Source organism: Salvelinus namaycush, unplaced genomic scaffold (genome assembly GCF_016432855.1).
Source record: "Salvelinus namaycush isolate Seneca unplaced genomic scaffold, SaNama_1.0 Scaffold669, whole genome shotgun sequence".
In the NCBI taxonomy this organism is placed as follows: domain Eukaryota; kingdom Metazoa; phylum Chordata; class Actinopteri; order Salmoniformes; family Salmonidae; genus Salvelinus; species Salvelinus namaycush.
In genome coordinates, this window is record NW_024061385.1 from 13540 (window position 1) to 24256 (window position 10717).

At 51.2% G+C, this 10717-nt stretch overlaps 1 long non-coding RNA gene across 1 annotated transcript; it reads right to left on the reverse strand.

Moving 5' to 3' along the window:
• Positions 1–318: 318 nt before the first annotated feature.
• Positions 319–4574, reverse strand: LOC120042388. Its single transcript, XR_005476091.1, has 2 exons — positions 4338–4574; positions 319–787 (listed from the first exon to the last, which is right to left on the reverse strand). It is a non-coding gene; the product is annotated as an uncharacterized LOC120042388 (long non-coding RNA).
• Positions 4575–10717: the final 6143 nt, after the last annotated feature.

The following is a 10717-nucleotide window of genomic DNA, read 5'->3' on the forward strand; positions in this document are numbered from 1 at the left end:
TTCTATTGAGTCATGGACCCGTCTATCCACCGGCTGTAGTGGGAGGTGGTGGTGTATAAACCAGGCTTCTATTGAGTCATGGTCTTGTCTATCCACTGGCTGTAGTGGGAGATGGTGGTGTATAAACCAGGCTTCTATTGAGTCATGGTCCTGTCTATCCACTGGCTGTAGTTGGAGATGGTGGTGTATAAACCAGGCTTCTATTGAGTCATGGACCCGTCTATCCACTGGCTGTAGTGGGAGATGGTGGTGTATAAACCAGGCTTCTATTGAGTCATGGACCCGTCTATCCACTGGCTGTAGTGGGAGATGGTGGTATATAAACCAGGCTTCTATTGAGTCATGGTCTTGTCTATCCACTGGCTGTAGTGGGAGATGGTGGTGTATAAACCAGGCTTCTATTGAGTCATGGTCCTGTCTATCCACTGGCTGTAGTGGGAGATGGTGGTGTATAAACCAGGCTTCTATTGAGTCATGGGCTTGTCTATCCACTGGCTGTAGTGGGAGATGGTGGTGTATAAACCAGGCTTCTATTGAGTCATGGTCCTGTCTATCCACTGGCTGTAGTGGGAGATGGTGGTGTATAAACCAGGCTTCTATTGAGTCATGGTCTTGTCTATCCACTGGCTGTAGTGGGAGATGGTGGTGTATAAACCAGGCTTCTATTGAGTCATGGTCCTGTCTATCCACTGGCTGTAGTGGGAGATGGTGGTGTATAAACCAGGCTTCTATTGAGTCATGGTCCTGTCTATCCACTGGCTGTAGTTGGAGATGGTGGTGTATAAACCTGTAACGGCAGTCTACTTCGTCCTCCTCCTCAGACGAGGAGAGGCGAGAAGGATCAGAGGACCAATGTGCAGCGTGGTAATTAGACATAATGAAATTTAATAGGACAAAACAAAAACACGATACAAACTGACAAAACACACTAACCGTCACAGTCCTTGCTGGTGCAGACAAAACACAAAGACAGGAAACAACCACCCACAATCCCCAACACAAAACAAGCCACCTATATATGATTCTCAATCAGGGACAACGATTGACAGCTGTCTCTGATTGAGAACCATATCAGGCTGAACATAGAAACAGACGAACTAGACACACAACATAGAATTCCCACCCAGCTCACGTCCTGACCAACACTAAACAAGCAAAACACATAAGAACTCTGGTCCGGACGTTACAGTACCCCCCCCCCCTGAGGTGCGGACTCCGAACGCACCCCTAAAACTCAAGGGGAGGGTCTGGGTGGGCATCTGTCCGCAGTGGCGGCTCCGGCGGTGGACGAGGACACCACTCCACCACTGTCTTTGTCCCCCTCCTTAGCGTCCTTTGAGTGGCGACCCTCGCCCACGACCTTGGCCTAAGAATCCTCCCCAAGGCCCCCACATGATTTAGGAGGTAGCTCAGGACAGAGAGGTAGCTCAGGACAGAGAGGTAGCTCAGGACAGAGAGGTAGCTCAGGACAGAGAGGTAGCTCAGGACAGAGGGGCAACTCCGGACAGAGAGGCAGCTCAGGACGAATGGCAGCTCCGGACTGAATGACAGCTCCGGACTGAATGGCAGCTCCGGACTGAATGGCAGCTCCGGACTGAGTGGCAGCTCCGGACTGAGTGGCAGCTCCGGACTGAGTGGCAGCTCCGGACTGGGTGGCAGCTCCGGACTGGGTGGCAGCTCCAGACTGGGTGGCAGCTCATGACTGGAGGGCAGCTCATGACTGGAGGGCAGCTCATGACTGGAGGGCAGCTCATGACTGGAGGGCAGCTCATGACTGTAGGGCAGCTCATGACTGTAGGGCAGCTCATGACTGTAGGGCAGCTCATGACTGTAGGGCAGCTCATGACTGGAGGGCAGCTCATGACTGTAGGGCAGCTCATGACTGGAGGGCAGCTCATGACTGTAGGGCAGCTCATGACTGTCTGGCGGCTCTGGCAGCTCCTGACTGGCTGGCGTCTCTGGCAGCTCCTGACTGGCTGGCGTCTCTGGCAGCTCCTGACTGGCTGGCGTCTCTGGCAGCTCCTGACTGGCTGGCGTCTCTGGCAGCTCCTGACTGGCTGGCGTCTCTGGCAGCTCCTGACTGGCTGGCGGCTCTGGCAGCTCCTGACTGGCTGGCGGCTCTGGCAGCTCCTGACTGACGGACGGCTCTAGCGGCTCCTGACTGACGGACGGCTCTAATGGCTCGGGACAGACGGGCGGCTCTAATGGCTCGTGGCAGACGGATGACTCAGATGGCGCTGGGCAGACAGATGGCTCAGATGGCGCTAGGTAGACAGATGGCTCAGACGGCGCTGGGCAGACGGATGGCTCAGACGGCGCTGGGCAGACGGATGGCTCAGACGGCGCTGGGCAGACGGATGGCTCAGATGGCGCTGGGCAGACGGATGGCTCAGACGGCGCTGGGCAGACGGATGGCTCAGATGGTGCTGGGCAGGCAGGCAGTGCAGGCAGCTCAGACGGCGCTGGGCAGACGAGCAGTGCAGGCGGCATTGAGCAGACGAGCAGCGCAGGCAGTTCAGACGGCGCTGGGCAGGCAGGCAGCTCAGACGGCGCTGGACAGACGAGCAGTGCAGGCGGCGTTGAGCAGACGAGCAGTGCAGGCAGTTCAGACGGCGCTGGGCAGGCAGGCAGTGCAGGCAGCTCAGACGGCGCTGGGCAGACGAGCAGTGCAGGCGGCGTTGAGCAGACGAGCAGTGCAGGCAGTTCAGACGGCGCTGGGCAGGCAGGCAGCTCAGATGTGGCTGGACAGACGAGCAGTGCAGGCGGCGTTGAGCAGACGAGCAGTGCAGGCAGTTCAGACGGCGCTGGGCAGGCAGGCAGCTCAGACGGAGCTGGACAGACGAGCAGTGCAGGCGGCGTTGGGCAGACGGCTGACTCTGACCTGCTGAGGCGCACTGTAGGCCTGGTGCGTGGTGCCGGAACTGATGGTACCGGACTGGAGACACGCACCTCAAGGCTAGTGCGGGGAGCAGGAACAGGGCACACTGGACTCTCGATGCGCACTATAGGCCTGGTGCGTGGTACCGGCACTGGTGGTACCGGGCTGAGGGCACGCACCTCAGGGCGAGTGCGGGGAGAAGGCACAGTGCGTACAGGGCTCTGGAGACGCACAGGAGGCTTGGTGCGTGGTGCCGGAACTGGAGGTACTGGGCTGGAGACACGCACCACAGGGAGAGTGCGTGGAGGAGGAACAGGGCTCTGGAGACGCACTGGAAGCCTGGTGCGTGGTGTAGGCACTGGTGGTACTGGGCTGGAGCGGGAAGGTAGCGCCGGATATACCGGACCGTGCAGGCGTACTGGCTCCCTTGAGCACTGAGCCTGCCCAACCTTACCTGGTTGCATGCTCCCCGTAGCCCGTCCAGTGCGGGGAGGTGGAATAACCCGCACTGGGCTGTGTTGGCGAACCGGGGACACCATGCGTAAGGCTGGTGCCATGTACACCGGCCCGAGGAGACGTACTGGAGGCCAGATATGTAGAGCCGGCTTCATGGCACTTGGCTCAATGCTCACTCTAGCCCGCCCAGTGCGGGGAGGTGGAATAACCCGCACCGGGCTATGCACCCGTACAGGAGACACCGTGCGCTCTTCCGTATAACACGGTGTCTGCCCGTACTCCCGCTCTCCACGGTAAGCATGGGAAGTGGGCGCAGGTTTCCTACCTACCTTCGCCACACTACCCTTTAGCCCCCCCCCCCAATAATTTTTGGGGTTTCTTCACGGGCTTCCAGCCACGCTTCCGTGCTGCCTCCTCATACCACCGCTCCTGGGCTTTAGCTGCCTCCATCTCTTCCCGAGAGCGGCGATATTCTCCAACCTTAGCCCAGGGTCCTTCTCCGTTCAATATTTGCTCCCATGACCATTCCTCCTGGTACCGCTGCTGCTGTCGCTGCTGCCCGTTCTCACGCTGCTTGATCCGGGTTTGGTGGGTGGTTCTGTAACGGCAGTCTACTTCGTCCTCCTCCTCAGACGAGGAGAGGCGAGAAGGATCAGAGGACCAATGTGCAGCGTGGTAATTAGACATAATGAAATTTAATAGGACAAAACAAAAACACGATACAAACTGACAAAACACACTAACCGTCACAGTCCTTGCTGGTGCAGACAAAACACAAAGACAGGAAACAACCACCCACAATCCCCAACACAAAACAAGCCACCTATATATGATTCTCAATCAGGGACAACGATTGACAGCTGTCTCTGATTGAGAACCATATCAGGCTGAACATAGAAACAGACGAACTAGACACACAACATAGAATTCCCACCCAGCTCACGTCCTGACCAACACTAAACAAGCAAAACACATAAGAACTCTGGTCAGGACGTTACAAAACCAGGCTTCTATTGAGTCATGGACCCGTCTATCCACTGGCTGTAGTGGGAGATGGTGGTGTATAAACCAGGCTTCTATTGAGTCATGGTCTTGTCTATCCACTGGCTGTAGTGGGAGATGGTGGTGTATAAACCAGGCTTCTATTGAGTCATGGTCCTGTCTATCCACTGGCTGTAGTGGGAGATGGTGGTGTATAAACCAGACTTCTATTGAGTCATGGTCTTGTCTATCCACTGGCTGTTGTGGGAGATGGTGGTGTATAAACCAGGCTTCTATTGAGTCATGGTCTTGTCTATCAACTGGCTGTAGTGGGAGATGGTGGTGTATAAACCAGGCTTCTATTGAGTCATGGTCCTGTCTATCCACTGGCTGTAGTGGGAGATGGTGGTGTATAAACCAGACTTCTATTGAGTCATGGTCTTGTCTATCCACTGGCTGTTGTGGGAGATGGTGGTGTATAAACCAGGCTTCTATTGAGTCATGGTCTTGTCTATCCACTGGCTGTAGTGGGAGATGGTGGTGTATAAACCAGGCTTCTTGCTGGATCCACACTTCTTCCCTCCATTTGAAGTGACCCCAACTGCCACACCATTATACAGGAGAGGACCTCCAGAATCACCCTGCGGATCACACACACACACACACACACACACACACACACACACACACACACACACACACACACACACACACACACACACACACACACACACACACACACACACACACACACACACACACACACATATATATATATACTCTGCTCAAAAAAATAAAGGGAACACTTAAACAACACAATGTAACTCCAAGTCAATCACACTTCTGTGAAATCAAACTGTACACTTAGGAAGCAACACTGATTGACAATAAATTTCACATGCTGTTGTGCAAATGGAATAGACAACAGGTGGAAATTATAGGCAATTAGCAAGACACCCCCAATAAAGGAGTGGTTCTGCAGGTGGTGACCACAGACCACTTCTCAGTTCCTATGCTTCCTGGCTGATGTTTTGGTCACTTTTGAATGCTGGCGGTGCTCTCACTCTAGTGGTAGCATGAGATGGAGTCTACAACCCACACAAGTGGCTCAGGTAGTGCAGCTCATCCAGGATGGGACATCAATGCGAGCTGTGGCAAGAAGGTTTGCTGTGTCTGTCAGCGTAGTGTCCAGAGCATGGAGGCGCTACCAGGAGACAGGCCAGTACATCAGGAGACGTGGAGGAGGCCGTAGTAGGGCAACAACCCAGCAGCAGGACCGCTACCTCCGCCTTTGTGCAAGGAGGGGCAGGAGGAGCACTGCCAGAGCCCTGCAAAATGACCTCCAGCAGGCCACAAATGTGCATGTGTCTGCTCAAACGGTCAGAAACAGACTCCACGAGGGTGGTATGAGGGCCCGACGTCCACAGGTGGGGGTTGTGCTTACAGCCCAACACCGTGCAGGACGTTTGGCATTTGCCAGAGAACACCAAGATTGGCAAATTCGCCACTGGCGCCCTGTGCTCTTCACAGATGAAAGCAGGTTCACACTGAGCACATGTGACAGACGTGACAGAGTCTGGAGACGCCGTGGAGAACGTTCTGCTGCCTGCAACATCCTCCAGCATGACCGGTTTGGCGGTGGGTCAGTCATGGAGTGGGGTGGCATTTCTTTGGGGGGCCGCACAGCCCTCCATGTGCTCGCCAGAGGTAGCCTGACTGCCATTAGGTACCGAGATGAGATCCTCAGACCCCTTGTGAGACCATATGCTGGTGCGGTTGGCCCTGGGTTCCTCCTAATGCAAGACAATGCTAGACCTCATGTGGCTGGAGTGTGTCAGCAGTTCCTGCAAGAGGAAGGCATTGATGCTATGGACTGGCCCGCCCGTTCCCCAGACCTGAATCCAATTCAGCACATCTGGGACATCATGTCTCGCTCCATCCACCAACGCCACGTTGCACCACAGACTGTCCAGGAGTTGGCAGATGCTTTAGTCCAGGTCTGGGAGGAGATCCCTCAGGAGACCATCCGCCACCTCATCAGGAGCATGCCCAGGCGTTGTAGGGAGGTCATACAGGCACGTGGAGGCCACACACACTACTGAGCCTCATTTTGACTTGTTTTAAGGACATTACATCAAAGTTGGATCAGCCTGTAGTGTGGTTTTCCACTTTAATTTTGAGTGTGACTCCAAATCCAGACCTCCATGGGTTGATAAATTTGATTTCCATTGATAATTTTTGTGTGATTTTGTTGTCAGCACATTCAACGATGTAAAGAAAAAAGTATTTAATAAGAATATTTCATTCATTCAGATCTAGGATGTGTTATTTTAGTGTTCCCTTTATTTTTTTGAGCAGTGTATATATATAATATGAAGATTCCTCAGACATCTTAAGGTTATTTCTGTCATTACATATATATTTTAACACTTATTTTACAACCTATGAACATATTAATATTTACAGCATTGACCTGGGAAATAGTTACAGAGGAGAGGAGGGGGAATGAATGAGCCAATTATAAATGAAAGTAGAAAATATTGAGACATTTAGGTTCTTTCAGTTCTTCAGAGGGTTATAGGACTGTTCAGTTATTCAGAGGGGTACAGGACTGTTCAGTTCTTCAGAGGGTTATAGGACTGTTCAGTTCTTCAGAGGGGTACAGGACTGTTCAGTTCTTCAGAGGGGTACAGGACTGTTCAGTTCTTCAGAGGGTTAAAGGACTGTTCAGTTCTTCAGAGGGTTATAGGACTGTTCAGTTCTTCAGAGGCTTAGAGGGCTGTTCAGTTCTTCAGAGGGTTAAAGGACTGTTCAGTTCTTCAGAGGGTTATAGGACTGTTCAGTTCTTCAGAGGGTTAGAGGACTGTTCAGTTCTTCAGAGGGTTATAGGACTGTTCAGTTCTTCAGAGGGTTATAGGGCTGTTCAGTTCTTCAGAGGGTTAGAGGACTGTTCAGTTCTTCAGAGGGTTATAGGACTGTTCAGTTCTTCAGAGGGTTATAGGGCTGTTCAGTTCTTCAGAGGGTTATAGGACTGTTCAGTTATTAGGAGGGGTACAGGACTGTTCAGTTCTTCAGAGGGTTATAGGACTGTTCAGTTCTTCAGAGGGTTATAGGACTGTTCAGTTCTTCAGAGGGTTATAGGACTGTTCAGTTCTTCAGAGGGTTACAGGACTGTTCAGTTCTTCAGAGGGTTATAGGGCTGTTCAGTTCTTCAGAGGGTTATAGGGCTGTTCAGTTCTTCAGAGGGTTATAGGACTGTTCAGTTCTTCAGAGGGTTATAGGGCTGTTCAGTTCTTCAGAGGGTTATAGGACTGTTCAGTTCTTCAGAGGGTTATAGGGCTGTTCAGTTCTTCAGAGGGTTATAGGACTGTTCAGTTCTTCAGAGGGGTACAGGACTGTTCAGCTCTTCAGAGGGTTATAGGACTGTTCAGTTCTTCAGAAGGTTATAGGGCTGTTCAGTTCTTCAGAGGGTTATAGGACTGTTCAGTTCTTCAGAGGGTTATAGGACTGTTCAGTTCTTCAGAGGGTTATAGGACTGTTCAGTTCTTCAGAGGGTTATAGGGCTGTTCAGTTCTTCAGAGGGTTAGAGGACTGTTCAGTTCTTCAGAGGGTTACAGGACTGTTCAGTTCTTCAGAGGGGTACAGGACTGTTCAGTTCTTCAGAGGGTTATAGGGCTGTTCAGTTCTTCAGAGGGTTATAGGACTGTTCAGTTCTTCAGAGGGTTATAGGGCTGTTCAGTTCTTCAGAGGGTTATAGGACTGTTCAGTTCTTCAGAGGGGTACAGGACTGTTCAGCTCTTCAGAGGGTTATAGGACTGTTCAGTTCTTCAGAGGGTTATAGGGCTGTTCAGTTCTTCAGAGGGTTATAGGACTGTTCAGTTCTTCAGAGGGTTATAGGGCTGTTCAGTTCTTCAGAGGGTTATAGGACTGTTCAGTTCTTCAGAGGGTTATAGGGCTGTTCAGTTCTTCAGAGGGTTAGAGGACTGTTCAGTTCTTCAGAGGGTTACAGGACTGTTCAGTTCTTCAGAGGGGTACAGGACTGTTCAGCTCTTCAGAGGGTTATAGGACTGTTCAGTTCTTCAGAGGGTTATAGGACTGTTCAGTTCTTCAGAGGGTTATAGGACTGTTCAGTTCTTCAGAGGGTTATAGGGCTGTTCAGTTCTTCAGAGGGGTACAGGACTGTTCAGTTCTTCAGAGGGTTATAGGGCTGTTCAGTTCTTCAGAGGGTTAGAGGGCTGTTTAGTTCTTCAGAGGGTTAGAGGGCTGTTCAGTTCTTCAGAGGGTTACAGGACTGTTCAGTTCTTCAGAGGGTTACAGGGCTGTTCAGCTCTTCAGAGGATTATAGGGCTGTTCAGTTCTTCAGATGGGTACAGGGCTGTTCAGTTCTTCAGAGGGGTAAAGGGCTGTTCAGTTATTCAGAGGGGTACAGGACTGTTCAGTTCTTCAGAGGGTTATAGGACTGTTCAGTTCTTCAGAGGGTTAGAGGGCTGTTCAGTTCTTCAGAGGGGTACAGGGCTGTTCAGTTCTTCAGAGGGTTATAGGGCTGTTCAGTTCTTCAGAGGGTTATAGGACTGTTCAGTTCTTCAGACGGATAGAGGGCTGTTCAGTTCTTCAGAGGGTTATAGGACTGTTCAGTTCTTCAGAGGGTTATAGGGCTGTTCAGTTCTTCAGAGGGTTATAGGACTGTTCAGTTCTTCAGAGGGTTATAGGGCTGTTCAGTTCTTCAGAGGGTTATAGGGCTGTTCAGTTCTTCAGAGGGTTATAGGACTGTTCAGTTCTTCAGAGGGTTATAGGGCTGTTCAGTTCTTCAGAGGGTTATAGGGCTGTTCAGTTCTTCAGAGGGTTATAGGACTGTTCAGTTCTTCAGAGGGTTATAGGGCTGTTCAGTTCTTCAGAGGGTTATAGGGCTGTTCAGTTCTTCAGAGGGTTATAGGGCTGTTCAGTTCTTCAGAGGGTTATAGGGCTGTTCAGTTCTTCAGAGGGCACAGGGCTGTTCAGTTCTTCAGAGGGCACAGGGCTGTTCAGTTCTTCAGAGGGTTATAGGACTGTTCAGTTCTTCAGAGGGTTAGAGGACTGTTCAGTTCTTCAGAGGGTTATAGGACTGTTCAGTTCTTCAGAGGGTTATAGGGCTGTTCAGTTCTTCAGAGGGGTACAGGGCTGTTCAGTTCTTCAGAGGGTTACAGGGCTGTTCAGTTCTTCAGAGGGTTACAGGGCTGTTCAGTTCTTCAGAGGGTTATAGGACTGTTCAGTTCTTCAGAGGGTTATAGGACTGTTCAGTTCTTCAGAGGGTTATAGGGCTGTTCAGTTCTTCAGAGGGGTACAGGACTGTTCAGTTCTTCAGAGGGTTATAGGACTGTTCAGTTCTTCAGAGGGTTAGAGGGCTGTTCAGTTCTTCAGAGGGTTAGAGGGCTGTTCAGTTCTTCAGAGGGTTACAGGACTGTTCAGTTCTTCAGAGGGTTACAGGGCTGTTCAGCTCTTCAGAGGGTTATAGGGCTGTTCAGTTCTTCAGATGGGTACAGGGCTGTTCAGTTCTTCAGAGGGGTACAGGGCTGTTCAGTTATTCAGAGGGGTACAGGACTGTTCAGTTCTTCAGAGGGTTATAGGACTGTTCAGTTCTTCAGAGGGTTATAGGACTGTTCAGTTCTTCAGACGGTTAGAGGGCTGTTCAGTTCTTCAGAGGGTTATAGGGCTGTTCAGTTCTTCAGAGGGCACAGGGCTGTTCAGTTCTTCAGAGGGCACAGGGCTGTTCAGTTCTTCAGAGGGTTATAGGACTGTTCAGGTCTTCAGAGGGTTAGAGGACTGTTCAGTTCTTCAGAGGGTTATAGGACTGTTCAGTTCTTCAGAGGGTTACAGGGCTGTTCAGTTCTTCAGAGGGGTACAGGACTGTTCAGTTCTTCAGAGGGTTACAGGGCTGTTCAGTTCTTCAGAGGGTTACAGGGCTGTTCAGTTCTTCAGAGGGTTATAGGACTGTTCAGTTCTTCAGAGGGTTATAGGGCTGTTCAGTTCTTCAGAGGGTTATAGGGCTGTTCAGTTCTTCAGAGGGTTATAGGGCTGTTCAGTTCTTCAGAGGGTTATAGGGCTGTTCAGTTCTTCAGAGGGTTATAGGGCTGTTCAGTTCTTCAGAGGGTTATAGGGCTGTTCAGTTCTTCAGAGGGTTATAGGGCTGTTCAGTTCTTCTGAGGGTTATAGGGCTGTTCAGTTCTTCAGAGGGTTATAGGGCTGTTCAGTTCTTCAGTGGGTTATAGGGCTGTTCAGTTCTTCAGAGGGTTATAGGGCTGTTCAGTTCTTCAGAGGGTTAGAGGACTGTTCAGTTCTTCAGAGGGTTATAGGGCTGTTCAGTTCTTCAGAGGGTTACAGGGCTGTTCAGTTCTTCAGAGGGCACAGGGCTGTTCAGTTCTTCAG